A 23,073-nucleotide genomic window follows, 5' to 3' on the forward strand; every position below is an offset into this window, starting at 1 on the left:
GAAGTATAGAAAAAGGGTCAACTTCTAGTACAAGGTGCACTGAAAAAGTCATCTGTAAACTTGCCACGACACTACTGTTTGCTGTCACTCCTTCTCACATGTGATGCAGGGGGTTAGTGATTTGACTTGTCCTTTCAGTAAAAAAAAAAAAAAAATCACAATTCCTGTTTATAAAACCCCTATCCTTCATCATGCATAATGCTTAAGGGAACACATATACTATCTCAGTTAACCTCACCAATGATTGCAAAGGATGCTATTTTAAGCCTGATGTTCCTCAAGGTTTAAGGATTTTTCCAGGGTCCCAGAGTGGTAGGTGTAGAAATGGGAGGTGAACCACAGTGTAAGGGTCTCCAAAATCCCTGCCTCAGTGCATCTAGGTGGGTACAGCATCTCCCTCACTGCAAGGAGAGATAAGCTTACAAGCTGCTAAACGGCCTTCCTTTCTGTGCACTGATTCAGTATCTTTAAAAACCTGAGGTGGAGGGAAAATAAAATAATTTTGGTGAGAAAGGAAATGGTGAGAAAGGGGTAAAGGAGAATAAAATTTCTACTTCCAACTTTTACTTCAGCCTTTTGTAAATGTGTAAATCCAAATCTTCTTTGGATCTGAGGTTTCTTTTCAGTAAAATAAAATAGATGAACTAAATCATATGTAAGACACATTTAACATTCCTGGGATTCTGTACCCTAAGCTGAGCCTATTACGTGGTAGGAGCAAGACTGTGAAAGGTAATGGCTTTCAATTTTTTTTAGCAAAGTGTAAAGATAAAACAAGAAATCATGGTATTCAGTTTCAGAGGAGAAGAGAAATGTTATAAACCTTGTAATGTTCCCAGATTTAGGAAATAAAAATATAGAGTATTCAGTTAAATTTGAAATGCAGGTAAGCAATAAATATTTCCTTAGTAAATTATGTCCCCATGCATGGGATGTAGTTATACTAAAGATTATTCATGGTTTATGTAAACTCCAAATTTAACTGGGCATCGTGAATGGTATTCAGGAACACTGAATCTTGACAAAGTCAAAATAACAGCACAGTTGGTTCAAGTCAGAAGGCAGGGTGAAGAAAGGGTAGGGAGTGGTTTCCTTATCTCACAGAATGCCAAATGACCCATTCCTTCTAAACTAAGAGTTAAAGAGAGTTTTAAGTTTAGTATTTGTAGTAATAAAGTCCAGGAAAACAGGACAGGGAAATAGAGCAACAATAAAAACCCCGCTAGAGCGGAAAGACAGGAGGGAGGTGACACAAGTATAAGAAATTCCTCTTTCACCAAAGGTGCCCAAGGTGCAATCTGCAGTAGACAATCATGAAGCAAAGACATAAAGACATAATTATGCTGCAGAGTGGGACAAATATCATGAGAGTAAAGATGAAACAAGTAAAAACTATTTTCTCTGGATAGTGGGGTTTGAAAAGTATGTAAAGAAAGGGACAGTTGTTCTCTATTTTATTCCCCACTCATTATATTTTAAAATTTTATGCCATGTATGCAGTTAGTTAAAAAATACAGTAATTATGTTAATCATCATTACTGCCAACCATCATCCAGCAAATTATAAGATTTATGGTCACATATATTCTCATGTTCTCATACTGCAGGCTTATTTTATTTGCCTCTAGCAACTTCATTTGGTATAAAAATATTAACAATCAGACTTACAAACTCAAAGGATGCACAAATATTTGCTGTTGCCTTGCCATGTATCGTAAAAATATTTCCATGTTGTTTTAATAGAAAAGGGATAAAACCTTCATATAAATAAACATGATTCATTTAATTTAAAACAAATATTTGAGAGGCACTCTCCTAACATGCCTTTAATTGTGAGTTGCTATGCATGATCCTGAACATATACTTGCAAATGAATTGTGCTTTCATAAGCAGAAAAGGACTATCCAGAGCAAAGTTTGGTTGATTTGCTCAGGGCTGGATTAATCTAAGAAATACATGGATTTTCACTGGTACTTGCATTCATTTGGAAGGGAAGCATGAAAGTTCTATCAGGGCCCGAGAAAAAGCCAAGCAATCAGAAGTCATTGGATACTAAGGACTGATCTTGTGTGCATGGGCTTATGCATGCACATGTATGACATGTGTGTTTACATGCACATGTGATAGAGTGTGATTGGCAGGCAGGTGTGGGGACTATAGGAAGTTGCTGATTCCAATGTGAAGTCCCATTAGGAGAAGGCTTAAGTTCTCCAGAGACTCTCAGCTGCATCCTGTAATTTATGATGCTTCTGCCTGACACAGTTCTCATGCAGTAGTATAGCTTGCAGACCCTACTGGCTCACTTCAGACCCATCTTTATAGTCCTTGGATTCTGTGGTCTTCACTGGTTTGCTGTAGTTCTTTAAAATAAACTTTATAATGAGTTAAAGTGCATTACACTTATAATGGCATTAGAGGTCCTTGACAAATAGCCACACCTCTTTCCAGGGCAATACTGTGCAGAGACTTTGGAGGGAGACCCACAACAACCACTTTTTTAAAAAATATAGTTCTTCTTATCACTTTGCCCTGCCATGAAATCAAATCCTTACTTTTGCCCAAAGTCTACCTCTTCCAGAAAGATCTGCTCCCCCCCAACATCAGCTCTGATATCTCACTGTTGCCTCATTCCAGAATTGTTCTGAGGAGTCAGATGATAATGGAACCTTATGATTGGGTTAAAAATGAATTATTTGTAATAATTATTTATAACAAGGGCTCTCTGATTCCTGGGCAAAAGTGGTAAGGAATTATATGTAAAAGTAACAAAACAACAACAACAACAACAACAAGAAGCCCTGGAAACATTCACTATGATTACAATTTCCAGTTTTTTGAGTACCTACTGCAGGTATTCTAGGAGTTTTATAATTACCACCTTATAAAATTCTCAGCATAGGATGGAACATTATTACTTGTCATTTCAACAGGAGGAAAATAAGGCATAGAACAATTAAGCAATAGACTAGAATCATAGACAAAGAAGCTTCAAAGCCACAATTTGGATCCTTGTTAGTTTTGATGTGAACTCCATGATCTGAACTAGTTCATGGAATAGCCTCTCTCAGGTTAAGTTAAAAAGCTAAAAGAGAAAGCGACATCAATAGCAGCAATAGCTTCCAAATAAGCACCAGCAGATTGTACGTGTAGTCCATGTTAGCAATTGAAAATCACATGCCTAGACTCCTTCTCTAGGAGGTCATCCCTCCACATAGAAGTTTGAAGGCATATATAAACATGCACTAAATATGGTGTGCAGCTCCACATGATGGCATATTGCTGCATATGACAGTGGGGATAAAACAGAGGAAAGCACCGACTGAGAAGGAGCTTGTGAATTTCTACAGACCTGTGCAACTTCTGAGCAGCAACCAGTCTTGGGATGCAACCCAGTGTGCTCCCTGGACCACGCTGCACCAAGCAGCAAATGAAGCCAGCCAGACACACTGTGGATGCCTGCGGCTATGGGGACTCCAGGGAGGTTGTAGCCACCCAAGAGAGTCTTCTGATTACAGTGGGGGACTAAACGCACAAAACTGCTTCTGTGGTGTTCAACTGGCATCATTTATTCTGCAGAGAACCTGTCTCTTGAGATGTCCAGTTTAGAAATGCCAGGCCTCATTTCTGCCCCAGCAAAAGTGGACAGCCTGCTTCTGACTAGACCAGCACACAGCTCAAGTTTAAGGCTGCTCCTCGAGGTGTGGCTGTTCTTGCTTTTTCTTCTTTGATTAACTTTTAACTTTCTTTTCTTTCCTTCTGTTTTTTTTTTCTCCCATGGTACTCTTAGATCCTATTGCAATGGCCTCTGTTTTATCGTGTTTCCTATCTCTAGCTCTCTGTGTCCTAACCCCACCTACATTTCTTCTTTTCTTCTTTAGCAAGCACCGAATTTTCTATACCCAAAACACTGGGGACATAGAAGATGAAGGACTACTTCTCAAATACCTAAGATCATATCACATTGGGGGAAAAAACATGTACATAACTATAATAGAAGATAAAAGTTACATGTCATTCTTAAAGTGTTTATTAATATGAGAAATAATTTTTAAATCCCCTCCTGTGGCCAAGAACCCTGCTAGACCTAATTCTACGGGAATTTAAATAAGGGAGTACTTCCTTCTGGCTAGTCACTGGCATCCAGAGGATGGTATCAGGGAGGTCAGGAAGGCAATTAGGGAGGAGAGAACATTCATGGAACACTCAATAAATACTAGGCTGTTGTAAGAAAGTTCTATGCCTTTGTATGTCCTATCTTGGCTAATAAAATTGAAAATTTTGCTGATATTTCCAGCCTTTCAGGAAAGTACCCACTACCCATTCCTTTACCAGGTGTTTTTCATGGACACAGGTACCATCATGCCTCTCTCTCTTAAACACACACACACACACACACACACACACACACACACACCATCTCTTCTTCTCTCTTTCCTCCTGTTTTCCTTCCCTTCTTTCCCTTCTAACTCCCTCTCTTCTCCTTCCTTTTCTCATCTGTTTAGTTCAACTCCTTCTAGGAGTCTTGTTTTCCATGAGTAACAGCACAAAGTGCTATTGACCTCAGCACGCTTAGTAGTTAGACAAAGCGGAATGTTAGTTAAAGAACTGTGTTAGACCATGATCTTGATTGCACATAAACATACTGTCAGAGGATAAGCATGAAAAGAAAGGACTGGGGAGTGTTGTGTTTATCTCTGAGCAATGGTATTTTCTTGAAATTTATCTATCTTTATTTGGATTTACTCAGTATCTTACAAGGAGCATATATTTAGAAAAAAACAGAGTCCTTCGAAAAGGATGGTTGATGCCTCTTGTGAAACACTGTAGCTGGAAAAGTGCTGGAGGAGTGGTGCAGAGCCTGGGAAAGCAACCGGATGGAGCTGACTCATCACCCTAATGGATAGTTGACAAGTCCTCTGATTGTCACTGATATGTTTAAAGTGAACGTTTTGATGACATAAGTGTAAGTGAAAAAGTTAAATCAACAGGCTGAAGATATTTTTTTAGGGTGTTAGGGATGAAACATGAAAGAAAGTGAGGGTTTGGCAAAACCCATGCTTTGGTGGTGCCAAGCCCCAAATGATCAAAAACTGCTTCCAGATGTGGATGAAACCTCAAATGGAGGTTGCACACAGGCCACTGGGACAGTCTGAACTTGGCAGGCCCAGGACAGGCAGAGATAGAAGGTATGTGCCTTGGCTGAGCTGATGGGGAAGCTCTGTGGAGCTGGGCTGTGTACCCTCTTCAGCATTTGCAGTTGCTGCCACTGGTAATTTGTCCTATCACGGGCTCAGCTGTCTTCAGAGAGGCGTTTTCCAACTCATCATCTGGTAGGCATTTGAACAAGTCAGGCTGTCGGGACGTTCATCCAGTCATTGAGCTAATGTCTGTGGAGTACCTGCTATGTGTCACGCACCAGACTGGACGCTGGGATTATAGCATTCATAAAGCACCCAAATTCCTGCCTTGTGATGCTTACATTACTCTAGGGGCTGCAGGGTAGCCTGGAGTGTCTGCCAATCCTGACTGACTGCTTTTGGAAAAGTTTCTAGATTTGTCTCATCCTTACAATTGTATGACTGCCTTAGTTTCCCACTTAGTACTAGTTCCTGGAAGAAGCCGGACAGAGTCTTGGAAAACAAACTTGGTTGCACCCTCATCTTCCAGTCTCGCTCTTGAAGAATTATCTCCCGAGGAATCTGAACTTGCTGCTCCTCTGAAATATCTAGAGTTTGGCTGAGATAAACGGTTAACCAGAACAACTTCTCTGCTAGCTACTCAGCTTGTAATAGTAGCTACCACTTATTGATCCTTACCAGGTGCCAGAAGTGTCTGCCTTTTCTTTCATTGTCTTCTTTGCTACCATGATAGATGTGAGGGTTCTGGCTTCTGTATTGCCACGTGAACTCCCTCCAAATCCTACCTGCCCACAGTAAGACTGAAAACTATGCACCAAATATAAAAACCAAAAATTGTTTAATTTTATCTGAAGGCACTGGAGAGTGACAAAGGGGGGCAAATTTTGGAGGGAAATAAAAATTCAGAAGGGAGTAGCATTGAGTGTTTTTCATTTTTACGTCTTTGAACCTGAGGACAAACCACACTGGTGTTTTGCACAGAGGGAGGGTGAACCTCTGAGACAAACCCACAGTCTTTCCTGCCTCAAGTCACAGTTTAGGGCAATCACAACCACAGAAAAATCCTGGAAAAGAGACAGATCCCAATTCTGCTTATAAACTCTGCCCAAGTCTTCAGCTTACTCCTGCATGTGCAGAGCAAACTGAAAGCAGGCTGCTCCTGAGGTAGAAGACCAGTAATGTATTGTCAGAGTGAGAGCCTGCAGGGAGTCTAACTGCATGTGCACATCAGTCTTAAGTGTGCCCTTTGCTAATCTAACATGCAGCATGCAGTTATTGAATCAAACACGAATGTAGGCATCACTGTGATGGTATTGTGTAGATATGATAAACGCCTACCATGGGTTGACCTTAAAGGACATTATCCTCCATATATGGGTGGGCCTCATTCAATCAGTTGAAGGTTTTAAGAGGGGGGAAAAACGAACAAACAAACAAAAAAAAACTGTGTGCAGTTTCCTGGAGAAGAAGTAATTCTGCCTAAAGTCTGCAATAGCAAATCATATTGGAGTTTCCAATCTCCAGCCTGGTCTATAGATTTCAAATTTGACAGTACTATAATCATGAGTCATTAAAATAAATCTTTTATTATAATGTTTGTATGTATAGGACACAATGATACAATATATATAACTATATTATATAATACATAATACGAAATTCTGTGTGTATATATATATATATATATATATATATATATATATATATATATATTTTCTATTGGTTCTCTTGTGAATAATCCTGACATGTCATATTTTGGAATATCCAGATATGCAAAAGCAATTTCCTGCTAAGGAAAAAAAAACAATATTCTTCAGGGCTATTACAGAATCTAGAGGCTCCACAACATAATATTAATAACATAATATTAACGTCCAACATAAGATCCCAAATTACTTCATGTACAAAGATGAGGAAATGGTAACCAAGTGGCCAGAGAAAGATAACCAACCAGAGGGACCCTATAATCCTGTGAGTGTGGGAATGAGTAGAATGGGCTTTAATGCTGCTGTAATGACTTACAAGTAAAGGAGAACATGCTGAGCTGAATAAAAATGCACAAAATCTCAACAAAGAAAGAAAAAAAAATTGTTAAAATGAACCGAATGAAAATTAAAAGTTGAAAATACATAATACTTGAGATAAAAATTCACTGGATAGGCCTAATAGCAGAAAGAGGTGCCAGAGAAAAAAGAATGTAGATACTGTACAAACTGAAAGGTCAGAGTGGAAATGATATTGGACCCATGAAAGGAGACTTAAGACTTCTGGGGTAACAGAAAGGTCTCCTTCTGAATGTGGAGAGAGGGGCAGTGGGGCTGCTTAAAGAAGTGTTGGCTGAAATTCCTAAACTCTGGTGAAAACACAGATGATGCCTAGTTCCCGAACTCAGAGAACGCCAACCAGGGTAAATACAAGAGAAAATCATATCCAGGGAAATCATGGCCAAACTGCCAAAAACCAAAAATATTGAGAAACTTTTACACCATATAGAGAAAAATGGCATATCCTACAAAGGGCACCACAAATTTGAAATCTTGCAAACTTCTTGTCCTTAGCTCAGTGGAATCCAGAAAGTGATGCACATATATTTATGGTGGTAAAATTAAAAATAAGTAATAGAGTAAAGATATTCAATGATACTTTCTTTCAAGAATAAAAATGAAATTTTAAAGATAAAACAAAATTAAGAAATCTAAGAAAATTTATTGTCAGAAGACTTGCATTACATGAAATAATAAAGAAAGTACTTTGGGCTGAAGAAATATGATACCAGAGGCTAACAATAATCCTTAGGAGGGAATATGCAAACTGTAAGTATCTGGGTAAGTATAGGAAGTTCAAATTTTTTCTTTCTTTAAAATAAAGCAAGCATTACTGTCTTATGGGGGCTGTAATATTGGTGGTTGTTATAACATGGCAAAACTATAAAAAAGGAAGATGAGTGGTAATAAACAAACATTGGTGTTGCAAGGTTTCCACACCTTATGAAAAATATTGCATGGTAAATTCTAAGTAGAGAGAAAGATTAAGGCCATATATTTTAATTCTGTGAGTATCTTCACATACAAAAAATATTCAAAAAGACATCATTTTAAAGCCATTAGACAAAAGAAAATTGAATTTTAAAATGTTTTAAAAATTTCTAGATAGGCAGTGAAGAAGACAGAAAGAAAGAAGTGAAAACAGAGGTAAAAACAGAAAACAAATAATTAACTAGTAGACCTAAAATCAACCATATTGATAATTACAATAAATATGAATGGACTAAACATTTCAACTCACAATCAGAAGTTAACAGAACGGATAAAACCAACACAATAACCAAAGCAACTACATGTACTGACTTAAAGGAGGAGAAGAAAGTAAGTAGATAAAAAAAATCATGCACACAGAGAACATAAACAGCTTAATTATCCGATTTAATACCAAACTGACCCTTTTGCTAGTAATCACTTTCATTGTTTTCATCTCCAAATCCATCCTCCTATGGGTGGCTTCCTGGTACTGAAGGTAGACCCTTAAGAATTTCAGTGCTGTGTTTGCTAAATTGTGTCAGTAGAGGGCGCTGCAGGGACACTGCAGGAGGGAAGGGCTTTTGTTCTTGGTTTGGTGCATTGTCTTTTGTTGGGTGATATGGGGTGGCCAGCTGTGTGAGTGCAGGACATCTATTGGTGCTCACTCCCACTGAGTCTCATGGACCACTTCCAGGCAAGTTTGTGTTGGCATCCCAGCTGACCCTCCAGTGACCTTGGCAGGAACCTCCCTATGGAGTGTCAGCAGTGCCCTGGCCACACCTTGTGGAAAGTTTGGTGGTGCCTCTGAAGATGGCTTTCTAGTGAGTCCCAGAAGTGAGGTAGTGTCCTAGTGATGTCAGCAGTAACTTAGGGTGCTGTTTCCTGCTTGCCATTTCCAGCATTTGGAGATTCCCTGCCTTCTAATGTGCCAAACTCATTCCCTGGGTTCCAAGGTCACAGCATCACACATAGGGTCCTCTTCAAAAATGTGTTTCTTCCTGGGTTACTACCTCTCAACCCAGGGGTAGTGGCTGCTCCTAGATCTGCTATGCTTTCTTCTAGAGTTTTTTTTTTTTTTTTTTTTTTTTTTTTTTTTTTTACTGTGTGTGTGCTACCAGGAATCGAACTCAGGGGACTCCACCACTTAGCCACATCCCCAGCCCTATTTTGTATTTTATTTAGAGACAGGGTCTCACTGAGTTACTAAGAACCTCACCTTTGCTGAGGCTGGCTTTGAACTTGAGATTCTCCTATCTCAGCCTTCCAAGCCGCTGGGATTACAGGTGTGCTTTACTCTTTGCCTCTTAGTAACAGATCCCCTGTTATGCAATGGAAAATTCTTTATATTAAATTTGCCCTGTTCAAATTCTACATAATTTCTAAACCCTGACAGACATAGATCCCAAGGCAATGAATTTTGTTGGGGGGGGGATAGTAAGCACTTTTTAATGACAGAAGTATACTCACCAGCAAGATGTAGAACAAAATTAAAGGAAAAAATAGATAACTGTTGTCATAGCTGGAGACATCAACACCCTTCTTTCAGTAACAAGGAAAGAAAAGCCAAGATATGAATTTTATGAACCACACTATCAGCCATGTTGAACCAATTGATATTAATAAAATACTACATTCTAACTACAAAACACTCATTCTTTTCATGTGTACCTGTTCATTAAAATAGACCATGTTTTGAGACACAGTTAAAAAACAATTAAACTGAAAGTGGCTGAAATCACATAGAGTATGCTCTCTGACATCAATGGAATTAAATTGAAGTCAATAGGAATAAAATACTTTGAAATATCTTAACAATTACTGATAAACTATATAACACATGGATCAAAATAGAAGTCATAGGGAGAAATTAGAAGCTATTTTGATCTGAATGGTAATAAAAATTCAACATATCAGATTTGTAGGGTGGAACTAAAGCAATATTTACAGGGACTTGTCACTTTAAATAAATAAAAAAATGGTTAAAAAATGACATTCTTTGGTTGTATCTTAAGAAGCCACCAAAGAACAGCAAAGTAAATACAAAGTTAGTAGAAAAAAAAATTTCGAATAAAGGAAAGATGAAATTGTCAAATAATGAAGAATATTAGCAAAGCTTAAAGTTGGTTCTTTGAAAAGATTGAAAAATAGTAAAACTCTAGCTAAACTGATCAAAAACAGTGAGCAAATACAAAGTACTGATATCAGGCATAGAAGAGGGATTATTACTGCAGATTATATTGCACGGGTTCTGTGTTTAGGATTGGGGTCTCTGATAAACTTCATGACTGCGGCATGCTTAGTGGCTAGGAAGCTTTTGTGCAAAGGCACAGATATCCTGGTGCTAGGGAGTTTCTGTGCAGACACAGAATGCCTGGCTGCTAGGAAACTTCTGCGTAAAGACACAGGATGCCTGGCTGCTGTAGCAATGTCCTACTCGAGGAAGCTCTGTGTTAGAGTCTTATCAGCTTCAACCTTCATCTCAGTCACCACAGCTCCTGGGAATATGGGGACTCTCTTGTTAGAAAACAACAAGGTTGCACTGAACCTAAACTTATCCACTTAACAGTAACTTTATTCAATGGGCTTTCTTGAGAGCTACACAACGCTTCTAACATTGCACATTGCAATGAGTATGTAACTGAGGAATAAGCTTCATGATGTTGCTAAGTCTGCAACATGCCTACTAATACAATGAACAGTATGTACTAATGATGCCAATGACCTAAAGGAACCTATTGATATAAATAAAGCTTGGCAGCTTGGCCTCTCTGCCATTCTGCCATCTTTCTTTCCTTCCTCTGCATCTTGTCTCTGTGTCTCCCTTGTTATTTTTCCTTACACTATATAGACATTTATATTACAAGAGAGGAAAATATCAATAACCTCATGCCACATATTCAACAAATTACAAATTCAACAAATTCCATGGAAAATACAACAATTGTCAAAACTGACACAAGACATGTATAACTAATTAGAACAAATTAGAAAAAAAAACTGACACAGTGGGGGGGGGAGAAAATCTGAATAGCACTATGTCTAATAAGAAATTGAATCATTATCAAATTTTCCTACACAGAAGACTCCAGACCTGAAAGATTTTGCTGGTGAATTCTATTATTAGTCTAAGAATAAACAAAACCCTATCAGATATTGAAGGAAGAGATTAAATCAATCAAATTATTTCAGAAAATAGAGAAGAAAAAATTTCCCAACTCATTTTATGAATACTGCATAACCAAAACACCAAAACCTGAAACACACTTTTGAAAAGTAGGATAATCTCCATATGGTCATACATGCAAAAGTACTTAAGATTAGCAAAATAAAACTATATGAAAAAGCATACTTCATTGTGATCAAGTGAGTTTTTCTGTTTTTTTGGGGGGAGAGGGTACCAGATATTGAACTCAGGGACACTCAACCCCTGAGCCACATCCCCAGCCTTATTTTGTATTTTATTTAGATACAGGGTCTCACTGAGTTGCTTAGTGCTTCACTTTCGCTGAGGCTGGCTTTCAACTTGAAATCCTCCTGCTTCAGCCTCCCAAGTTGCTGGGATTACATGCATGCGCCACCTCGCCTGGCCTCAAGTAGGTTTTACTCCTACCATGGGAGATTGTTTTATCATTCAAAAATTAATTTTTATATTAACAAAATATAGAAAATCATATGATCATTCAAAGGATGCAGAAATTTTCAAAATTCAATACCCATTTATGTCAAAACAAATTCCCAGAAACTTAGGATCAGATGAAATTTCTATAACTAGATAAAGGACTCCTTCAGAAATCCTACAACAAATGTCATACCTACTGTTGAACTAAGGAACACTTTACTTTGGATGACAAGGCAAAGAAGAAGCAAAAAAAAAAAAAAAAAAAAGAACAGGATATCAGATTGAAGTAAAACCATTTCTAAAGTTTATACAATCATTTATGTAGAAAAATCCATATTTTAGACCTAACAAGTAAGTTTATTAAGATAGTAGGGTTCAATATTAATGTGCAAAAATCACTTGTAGTTCTACATTTTAGTAGTAAATATGTAAATATTTTAGTAACAAAAAACAGCACGGTATTGGCACCAAAACAGACTGGTAGACCAATGGTACAGAATAGAGGACACAGAGACTAACCCACACAATTACAATTATCTTATATTAGACAAAGGTGCCAAGAATATGCATTGGAGAAAAGATAGCCTCTTCAACAAATAGTGCTGGGAAAACTGGAAATCCATATGCGACAAAATGAAATTAAACCCCTATCTCTCACCATGCACAAAACTCAACTCAAAATGGATCAAGAACCTAGGAATTAAACCAGAGACTCTGCATCTAATAGAAGAAAAAGTAGGCCCTAATCTTCATCATGTGGGATTAGGCCCCTACTTCCTTAATAAGACTCCTATAGTGCAAGAATTAAAACCAAGAATCAATAAATGGGATGGATTCAAGCTAAAAGTTTCTTCTCAGCAAAAGAAACAATCTCTGAGGTGAATAGAGAGCCTACATCTTGGAGCAAATTTTTACTCCTCACACATCAGATAAAGCACTGATCTCTAGGGTATATAAAGAACTCAAAAAGCTAAACACCAAAAAACCCAAATAACCCAATCAATAAATGGGCCAAGGACCTGAATAGACACTTTTTAGAAGAGGATATACAATCAATAACAAACATATGAAAAAATGTCCATCATCTCTAGCAATTAGAGAAATGCAAATCAAAACTACTCTAAGATATCATCTCACTCCAGTCAGAATGGCAGCTATTATGAAGACAAGCAACAATAAGTGTTGGTGAGGATGAGGGAAAAAAAGTACACTCATACATTGCTGGTGGGACTGCAAATTAGTGCAGCCAATATGGAAAGCAGTGTGGAGATTCCTTGGAAAACTGGGAATGGAACCACCATTTGACCCAGCTATCCCTCTCCCTGGTCTATACTCAAAGGACTTAAAAACAGCATACTACAGGGACACAGCCACATCAATATTTATAGCAGTACAACTCACAATAGCTAAACTCTGGAACCAACCTAGACACCCTTCAGTAGATGAATGGATAAAAAAAAGTATGGCATATATACACAATGGAATATTACTCAGCAGGAAAAGAGAAAAAAATCATGGCATTTGCAGGTAAATGGATGAAGTTGGAGAAAGTAATGCTAAATGAAGTTAGCCAATCCCCAAAAATCAAATCCTGAATGTTTTCTCTGATATAAGGAGACTTATTCATAGTGGGGTAGGATGGGGAAGCATGGGAGAAATAGACAAACTCCAGATAGAGCAGAGAGTTGGGAGGGAAAGGGAGGGGGCAGGGGTTAGCAAGGATGGTGGAATGTGATGGACATCATTATCCAAAGTACATGTATAAAGACATGAACTGGTGTGAACATACTTATATACAACCAGAGATATGAAAAATTGTACTTTATATGTCTAATAAGAATTGTAATGCATTCTGCTATTATTTATTTTAAAAACAATTAAAAATAAAAAATAAATATTTTATTTGTAATACTGTTATAAAACAAAATTATTTGGAATAAATGTGACAAAAGGTTGAAAATCTCTATATTGAAAGTATAAAACATTACTGAGTGAAATTAAAATAGATTTAAATAAATGGACCAAGTTCAATTTCTTAAGAAATCGACTCATTTTAAATTGATCTAAAGATTTAACACAATCAAAGTCTCAGGAGGAATTTTTTTTATATGCTATTTTTTTGTGGGGACGTACTGAGGATTAAACGCAGGGGTGCTTAACTACTGAGCCACATCACCAGCACTTTTTATTTTGTATTTAGAGACAGGGTATCACTAAGTTGCTTAGAGTCTCACCAAATTGCTGAGGCTGCCTTTGAACTCCCTATCCTCCTGCCTCAGCCTTCCAAACTGCTGGGATTGCAGGCATACACTCTGACTCCCTACAACAAGCTATTCTTAAATATGTGTGAAAATGCAAGAAGATATAAAGAAATCCTGAATGCAAAGTTGGAGTACAACACTGCTAGATTTCAAGACTTACTAGCAAGCTATGAATATTCAAGACAGTGTACTCTTGACACAAAGATCAAGAAAGAGCTCCACAGTATAGAACAGAGGGGTAGAAATAGAATTCTACTTATGCAGTTTTTTTTTCAGGTAAGACATTAAATGTTGAGAGCCACAGCTGAAGGGGCCCCAGCAAACTTTCAGACTGCCAGCTGATGATTGGCTCACAGCGCCCCAGCAACATCTAGCTGATTTGCTCCTCTGTGGTGATGCTCATTGGGCTGTTTCCCTGCCCTTTCAGACGTGGGAGCTGCTCATTGGGGGACTTTTTGGCTCCGCCCACGCGACCCAGCCAATCGGCCTCAAGAGCAGGAGGATTGTGGGAGGTGGAGAGGCTTGTGGTGGAGAGAGAGGCTTGTGGGAAGCCGGTGGTGGCAGTTGGGCTCTGAGGGTTTTTCCTGAGGAGCGGTTTTGTTTTGCATGTGTGGTTCTAAAAATAAAGTTAGTTTCTTTTGACAAGTGGCTCCTGAATTGTGCCCAGCCAGACTGCGGCACAATAGGGGATTTTTTTTTCATTATTATGGTAAAATACACATAGATAAAATTTACTATTGACCATTTAAAATGGTAGTTCAAGAATTATCCATCCTCATAATTATCTTCATCTCACAAATGAAAACTCTATATCCACTAAACCATACCTTCCCCTATCCCCTCCCCTTAGTCCCTGGCAAACCACTGTTCTGCTTTTGTCTCTGATTCTGAGAACTCCAAGTGCCTCATAGAAGTGTAATCCTACAGTACTCATCTTTTGTCATTGGCTTATTCCACTTAGCACAATGTCATCAAGCTCCATCCATGTTGTAGTTTGTGGCAGAATCTCCTTCCTTTTTAAGGCGGAATACTATTCCACTGTATAAACCCCACTTTGCGTATCCATTCACCAGCTGTTGGGCTCTTGGATTGATTGCGATTGCACATTTTAACTAATATGAATAATGCTGTTATTTATTCTAATTGTACAAATACCTCTTTGCAACCATGTTTGATTTTTTTTGAGTATATACTCAGAAGTGGAATTATGGCTCATATGGTAATCCTATTGCATAATTTTTTTGAGGAACTTCCATATGGCTGTACTATTTTACATTTCCACTGATAGGGTTCCAATTTTTCTACTTCTTCCTCAACCAACACTTGTCATTTTCTTTCCTTCCTTTCTTTTGTTAGTAATCAAAAGGGAAATTGATTTAAATAAATGTGCTAATATAACCAAATATCTGTACCAAACAAGAAAACATGACAATCAACATTTACCTTTCACAATATATAATATTTAGTATAGAAGAAAGATCATATGATTTTTCATTCAAGGAATGAAATGATTTATTCAAGTGAATCATGGAACTTCTCTGTGAGTACCCATATTCATCTGACTAGTAAAGCTTAGTACCAAATCAAGACTTCAGTAGCAAATGGTAAATCAGACTTGGAGGCCACCTGTCTCCCTCTTCTATCCTGTGTAGTTTGTAGACCTTAGGGTCTCATCTTTGAGTTCTGTCTAATCACCTTCTTCATTGCTGAGCCACCAGGGCCCAGGAACATCTGGTCCAGCAGACACGCTGCAAATCTTTGAGGGCTGATTAAAGCCTAAACCCCTGATGGAGCCCTCCCACAATATGCTGCACCCACCTTGTGTTCAACGTGCTTCTTTGGCCTCCTCTGAAAGGAGCATGGTTTTCAAGTCTTATTCATAGAAATCATGATCAAATTATCAAAGAGAAAGAAAAAGTCATTAAACACTTGTACACTGGAACAAAAGTCATTTTTTTTTAACCTGAAGAGCCCCAAAGACATATTAATTAAAAATAAAATAAAATAATTTGGTTTAAAATTATCATAATTTTTCCTCTGATTCTATTTGAGACAGTTATAAAATATCCAATTTTCTTATCTTTAAAATTAAGCGATGTGATGTGTGTGTCATCAAATTTTATCTAAGATGTGCTATAGTTAGTGGTGAGAGAGGACGTGAAGGAGCTAGCCTGGCTGATGAACTAGAGAAAAGTGCGGACAGAAGAGTAGGGGGAGAGAGGAAGGCAAAGGGCAAGGAGGCATTCAGGAGACAGAGCCTGCCTAGGGCTGTTTTGTAGCCTCTAGATGGCCAGATTCTGCCCTGGAGGGGCCTGCTTCTTCCTTAGGTGGGGTTGCATGATGCTCCCAAGGTGATCCCATTCCCATAAATATGATGTCCTACGTTTAAAGATCTAGTCTCAGGTTAGACAAAAACCTTTGTTTTGTGGACATAGTGGAGAGCCTGACATCACTAAAAATAACATTGCAAAATACTGAGGAGAATCTCAGAAAAAAAAAAAGGAGAAAACACCATCTAGCCACCAGAACCACTGACCCTATGTCTGCTAAGCCTGGGCCCTCAGAGTTGGTGCACAACAGGAACTCTGTCTAATGACCTGGTGTCCTGGTGTCCCGCCATCTTTGTTAAGCCCAGGTTCCTTATATAACCACCACTTTATTTCCTGCCATATGGGTCTGTCTTCAGGCATCCCTGTCACCTTCCCAATTGAGGTCCCTCACATAGATTCTTCTGGTTTTTGGAGTAACTTATACTCAGTTATTCCCCCATCTCTTTCTGACAGTCCTTATCTACCAATACTGACAGATATAAGGACTTCACAAGCACTGACTGGAGGCATTTGATGATTTGGTTGGAACCCTTTATCAAAGGACTTATCAATCAAGGACACATTGGAGAACTGACCAGAATGTGATTAATAATTACACATGGACGGCAGGCATACAGAGACTATGCTAGATTGGATATATGGTCACTCTAGCTATAGACCCGCACTAAAAAGATACTCCCACCTTAAACAGCAGCATTTCAATTTGTAGTAAAAATTATCAATCAGTAATGAGTTTCTTTTCTTCTAGGAAAAATATAAAAAAGATAAACAGAGGGCGAAAGGTTTACACATGCAATTCTTCAGGAGAATGAGAAGAAAAGGAAAAAAAGATCAAATGGGGGGAGAATGAAAGTGAGGTAAGTAAGAGTCTGCAGGCACTGGAGTAGATGTTCATGGCTTAGGTTTTTTTTTTTTTTGTATTAATACAAAAAATACTTGTTCCTTGAAATGTTAATTGCTCTATATCCTTAGCTCTGAGAGGAACATTTTTCACATTTAATGATCTGATATATTAATGTATATTATAAGGGATGCCAGAAAGAACCCTGTAGCTCCTAGAAAGTGGAATAACTTGTGACAGAGTTGTTCCTGCCTGTACACTTATGAACTTGGCAATGTGTAGAGTTGGGTGAGCTAGTTGCATTGGTAGCTCCATATATGAATTTTACACTCAATTTAGATATATAATAATTGCTCAAAACGTCCTTGGAAAGGTTGTACTATGATGTCACACTATAGCGAAAAGTTAATACCTGCAGAGGATGACCTACATGAACCAAGAAGTGCAATTAAATGCATTGGAAACCACCAGATATCTTCAAGTGGGTCACCGATTTCTCAAGTCTTAACAGATGTTGATAGGCCATGTTTCAAGAACTACAACTTAGGCACTGTGGTCTTTCTGTCAGAAGCTAAGGCTGAATTTTAACAGAAATTGTTTGACCTCTAGAGATAATTAGTTCAATGAAAGAAAGAGCAAATAAGAACAATGGGTTGAACCATGTAGGCTGATATAGATCAAACTGTGGTCTTCTTCCTTCTGTCTTGAAATCACACCATCAATTATAAAGGCCTTAACAAGGAGACGGATGAGAACTAGGTTCATCCCATGATGCAGAGTGTGACCACTGATGGTCAAACGGGTTCAGAGGAATCCTAAGTGCTTAAACAAATTACACTCAAGATTTTGCTGGTGATATTTAAAATGATGGTGAATACATTAATGTTGTTGAGTATGATTTTTTAGAGGTAATTTGCACTTTTATATCCCATATTTTCCTACTAATGCTGTTAGTGAATTAACAATACTTTTCATAATTGATCCTTTCAGTTAATGAAGTGGATTGTTGCTAGGACCTCGACTGCCTTACTCCTGATTTTTGGTGGCTTCATCAACAAATGGTCAACCCAAGTTGTATACCTCAGTGGGCAAGAGTTACAGCTAACACCCTATAATTTCAAGAACTGAACAAGGAAACCAGGCTTCTGGTTCATACACGTTAGTGACCAAGAACTAGGTTTAGTTCTGAGAAGAAAGATTTATTCCCCTGATATTGGTATACATCTTCAGATAGATAATTAGTGGTTTAACAGAATAATATATAATGGTTTAATTTGTATAACATTCATGTCACATCAATATAGAAAATTTAAAATTAACCAAGTATAAATTATCGAGTGGCAATTAGAATATTTAATATCAAGAGAAAATGCCAGTTGAGAAAAGATACTTTTTCTTTAACACATTAGATTCAAGTGTAGTAAAGCATTCATTTGCTGCTAAAATGATTTCTTTTAGATTTTTGGAGTCTCACACTCGAATGTTAGAATCCACCAGACCACTCAAAAGGTTGAGGAAAGAGTAAGACACAGCATCTAAAAGGGTAATCATTTTTGGTACTAACCCTATTATCTTTCTATTCTTTTATAGAATGTCTGCAGAAATACTTGTGTTGAGATAACAGACACATCATTCCATCTTGCTTTCCATAAAAGTAAAACTGATTTCATGTGAGGTTAACACATCAATTTTCTGTTACATTAATAACTACTGAAACATTTAATGCTAGCAATAGAACTGGGTTAAATAATATGATAAAAATTGTAAATAATTTCCTGCAGGTGTGCTGAGAAACACAACTGACATGTTTCTCACAACTTATTTCAGAGAGCATGTAGGGATTTTAAGATTTGTGAAATGTTTTTCAAGTTGAAATTCTGATATTTTTTATGTTAAAAAATGAAAAGATCTTGCATATAGCATGTTTTCAACAATGTGCCACAATCCAAAAGTGATTGCATTGTACTTGGATGGGAAAATTAGAAATGGAATTGGCTTAGAACCAAAAGTAAAAATAGTAAGGCATTTGTGATGTGTGCTGATGTGGAAGTGGGATGGGATGGAGGACTATGTGAAGAAATTGGTGGAAGGCACATATTGACTTTATTTTCTGAACCAAAAATCAAAGCGTGAGGTCTGTGACTCCAAATATAACAATGGGAACAACAGGGCAGATAATCATGGTGCCCCAGAAATTGAAAAGTTTTTCCTCCAGGAGTGCATACAGAGGTAGTGAAATACTGACAAAGGTGCTAAGATGGGGAAAAGAAGACTACAAAAAGAACCAATTACTGTAAAGTAAATGATATTTTTCAAACTTCTTTTTCCCCCTCCAAATTATTGCCAGTAGTACAGGCAAAATGTGTGGGTATGAAAAAAATGTGTTATGTTAATTGTGTCTTTGAGAGTATTTATTATTCCCAATCTGCACTTACGTATCAAGAAATATTTTGCACTAAAAGCCAGAAACAACTCAGTCTCCGGAATGAACACTTTTCTTCATAGAAGAAACAGGAGTTTCTTATCACACACCTGTAGGTACTGTGCTTCCCAATAACCACAACTCCAAATCAATCTTCCCTCACAAAAAACAAAACAACATCCCATTCCACAACAACTCTGAAGAAGAGGCCGGAATAGATAACATGTTTGAAAGTACGTTCCATTCTTCCATGAGAATGTAGCTTATGTGACAGTCATAAATGTTTTCAGGAAGTTTTTTAAATAACTCATTTTAGCATTTACCCTTTGATTTTGTTTCAATCTGGGACAAACTCTGAATCTTGTCACCAACATTTCAATAACATATCACACCAAAGCAGTTACAGAAGCAATTTCATTACTGAACATAAGGTATACCTCCAGTGTGAATACTGATTACTTTTGATTAGGACACAAAGAAGCAGTGATTATTTTTTCAGACTTATTTGACAATTTGTAACAGGATTCCTTGGAACATAAAAATTCTGTACAGAATTTAAATTTTCTTTATACCTCATGAACAATTATTTTAGTACATCTCTTTAGATATGCAATTGTGAGCTGGGGGTCAGTGGAGTATACCTCTAAAGATGTTGATTAAATTAACTTAAATTTGGCCTGAGGTCCCCTCTGTGGTTCAGTAATAAACTGCAACCTAGCTTAGTACTTAAACTAAAGATGTAATTTAGGAGTACACTTTTTAAAACAAATAGCTAAGTTGCAGCCAATTAAGGCAACTGAGCTTCAGTCAGACCCAGGCATCTGATTCCAGTAAGGTAAACACAGAGTTATAATCAATTAAGTGCTCTACTTTATTTGTTTTCTACATATAAAAATTGTCTGACTGCATTGCTGGATGGAGTTCTTAGAACCTGCTCTGATTCTAGAGTCATAAATGAAAGGCAACTAAGATCTTAAACTCAATGTCTCATGAGAGTGTGTAGTACACCTGTACACCTAGACTATGTACTAGATACGGGGATGGACAGAACTTCAAAGACTTTGGGGGTAGGTTTGAGAATCACAAATACAAAATAACCCAAAACGGAAAGAAAAAAAAACAACTAACCAGTCAAGCTCTCACCCTAATTTGGCTCATTACCAAAGATGATAAATAGAAGGAAAAGAACCATATCACTCACCTATATAACATGAAATCTGGGTAGGTGGATCTGAGGCTAATCCAAGTTCAATCAAAGAGCACTCTGTAAAGAGAGAAAACAAAGGATTGTTATCTCTTCTGGATAAGTGGAAATAATTGTGAGCAAGGAATACAGTTTACCACTTGCCAACAGAACTGTACTGGAAGGCAGACTTGGGTGTGGATTGGGCAGGGAAAGGGAGAGTACATGTCAGAGCTGCCTTGCATCTACTTTAGCCACAAATCTGAGCACCTATCTTACAGTGGTCCTTCCTGGGGCCTTTAAAACTGCTCTCATAAAAAAATAACTGACATGGTTTTGATTAAAACCCTCTAACAGACCATTACATGCATTTTTTTCCTGTTGGTTTTTCTAAAATGCACATCTTGTCAAATTACTCCTCTGCTTAAAATGGGTTTCCACTTTGAAGGTCAAGGCAGAACACCATATAGGTTTAAAGGCTCTTTAGGACCTGATTTCAGCCTCCTTGCCTTCCCAGCTTGCTCCCTTCTTCCCAGCCATGCTAACTCATCTGCATCTCCAGAAAGTCACACGATTGCCCTTACCCACAGACCTTTTCAAAAGAAAAACTATTGTTGCATTATAATTATCCATAACTGTGGGGTTCATTATCCATATTAGTATACACACATAACATAAAGTGATCAATTGCATTCTCTATAGTTATTTCCTTTCCCTTCCCTCTTCCTTCTTCCAACCTTCTTGTTCTACTCTGCTCATCTCCCTTCTGTTATTATTATTTTATTATTATTTATGTCAATTAGTATATTTCAATTAAATACACAAGTGAGATTCATTGCAATATGTTCATCCATGGAATAGGATAATTTGGTAGATGTTTCCACCAGTAATTCCCTATGCCCAATCCTCCTCCCTGCCTCTTGATCCCTTTCCTTTACTTTGTTGGTCTCCCTTCTATTTTCATAAGATCGCCCTTTTATATTTCTTTCTTTTTCTCTTTCTAACTTGTGCATAGTAGAGAAAATATTCAACCCTTGACTTTCTGAGTCTAGCTTATTTCACTTAGCATGATGTTCCCTAGTTGTATCCATTTATCAGCAAATAACATAATTTCATTCTTCTTTATAGCTGAGTAAAAGTCCATCACACACACACACACACACACACACACACACACACACACATATATATATATATATATATATATATATATATATATACACACACACACATACACACCACATTTTCTTTATCCATTCATTTGTTGATGAGCATTTGGGCTGGTTCCATAACTTAGCTATCATGAATTGCGCTGCTATAGGCACTGGTATTCATGAATCACTAAAGTATGCTGATTTTAGTTCCTTTGGATAAATACCAAGGAGTGTGGGATAGCTGGGTCATATGATGGTTGTATTCCTATTCTTTTAAGGAATCTCCATATTGCTTTCCAATGTGGTTGCACTAATTTGTGTACCACCAATGTGTGAGTGTACCTTTCCTCCTATATTCTTGACAGCATTTATTCTTATTCTTGGTGATTGCCGTGCTGACTGGCAGGAGATAAAATCTCAGTGCAGATTTTTTTGTGGGTGTGTGTTCAGTTTTTTGAGTTCTTTATATATTCTGGATATTAATCCCCCATTGCAAGTGTAGATGATAAATATTTGATCCCATCCTGTAGTCTCTTGTCACGTTCTTGTTTCCATTTCTGCGCAAAAAGCTTTTTTAATTTGATACCATCTCACTTATTGATTCTTGGTTTTATTTCTTACTTTAGGAAGTTTATTAATGAAGTCAGTGCCAGCACCGCCAATATGTTGGAATGGTGACCCTATATTTTCTTTTAGTAGTTGCAATGCTTCTGATCTAATTCCTAGGTCTTTCATCTACTTTGAAGTGACTTTTGTGCAGGGTGAGAGAAAGGGATGTAATTTCATTCTTCTACATACAGATATCCAGTTTTCCCAACACCATTTGTCAAAAAGACTATCTTTTCACTAATGTATATTTTTTGCACCTCTGTCTATGATCAGATAGATGACTGTACTTTATGTGGGTCTATCTCATCCACAGGCCTCTGAGTATGAGACCCCTCAATCTAGAAAATAATGGCTCTGATGTTTCACAAAACCTCTCACCATCCTGACCCCATTCATGCCCAGGGCTCATTCAGTTATCACCATTCCTGAAAAGCTACCCTGATCATCTACCACAATCCTTGCTCTCACTATTTCTAATTTTGCTTTAGCATTTATCAGCC

The 23,073-nt window shown here is 37.6% G+C and overlaps 1 protein-coding gene across 1 annotated transcript in view; it reads right to left on the minus strand.

The window, feature by feature from the left end:
- The window catches only part of Tenm4 (teneurin transmembrane protein 4), a 1,383,002-nt gene that overhangs the window by 996,441 nt on the left and 363,488 nt on the right, over window positions 1-23,073 (minus strand). The window contains exon 2 of the mRNA XM_058578572.1: window positions 20,829-20,891. The gene's annotated coding sequence lies outside the window, so the exon portion shown is untranslated. The remainder of the gene's footprint in view (window positions 1-20,828; window positions 20,892-23,073) is intronic.

This window comes from Marmota monax, unplaced genomic scaffold, assembly GCF_021218885.2.
Source record: "Marmota monax isolate L192 unplaced genomic scaffold, Marmota_monax_Labrador192_F-V1.1 WCK01_AAM20220418_F8-fsc00068, whole genome shotgun sequence".
In the NCBI taxonomy this organism is placed as follows: domain Eukaryota; kingdom Metazoa; phylum Chordata; class Mammalia; order Rodentia; family Sciuridae; genus Marmota; species Marmota monax.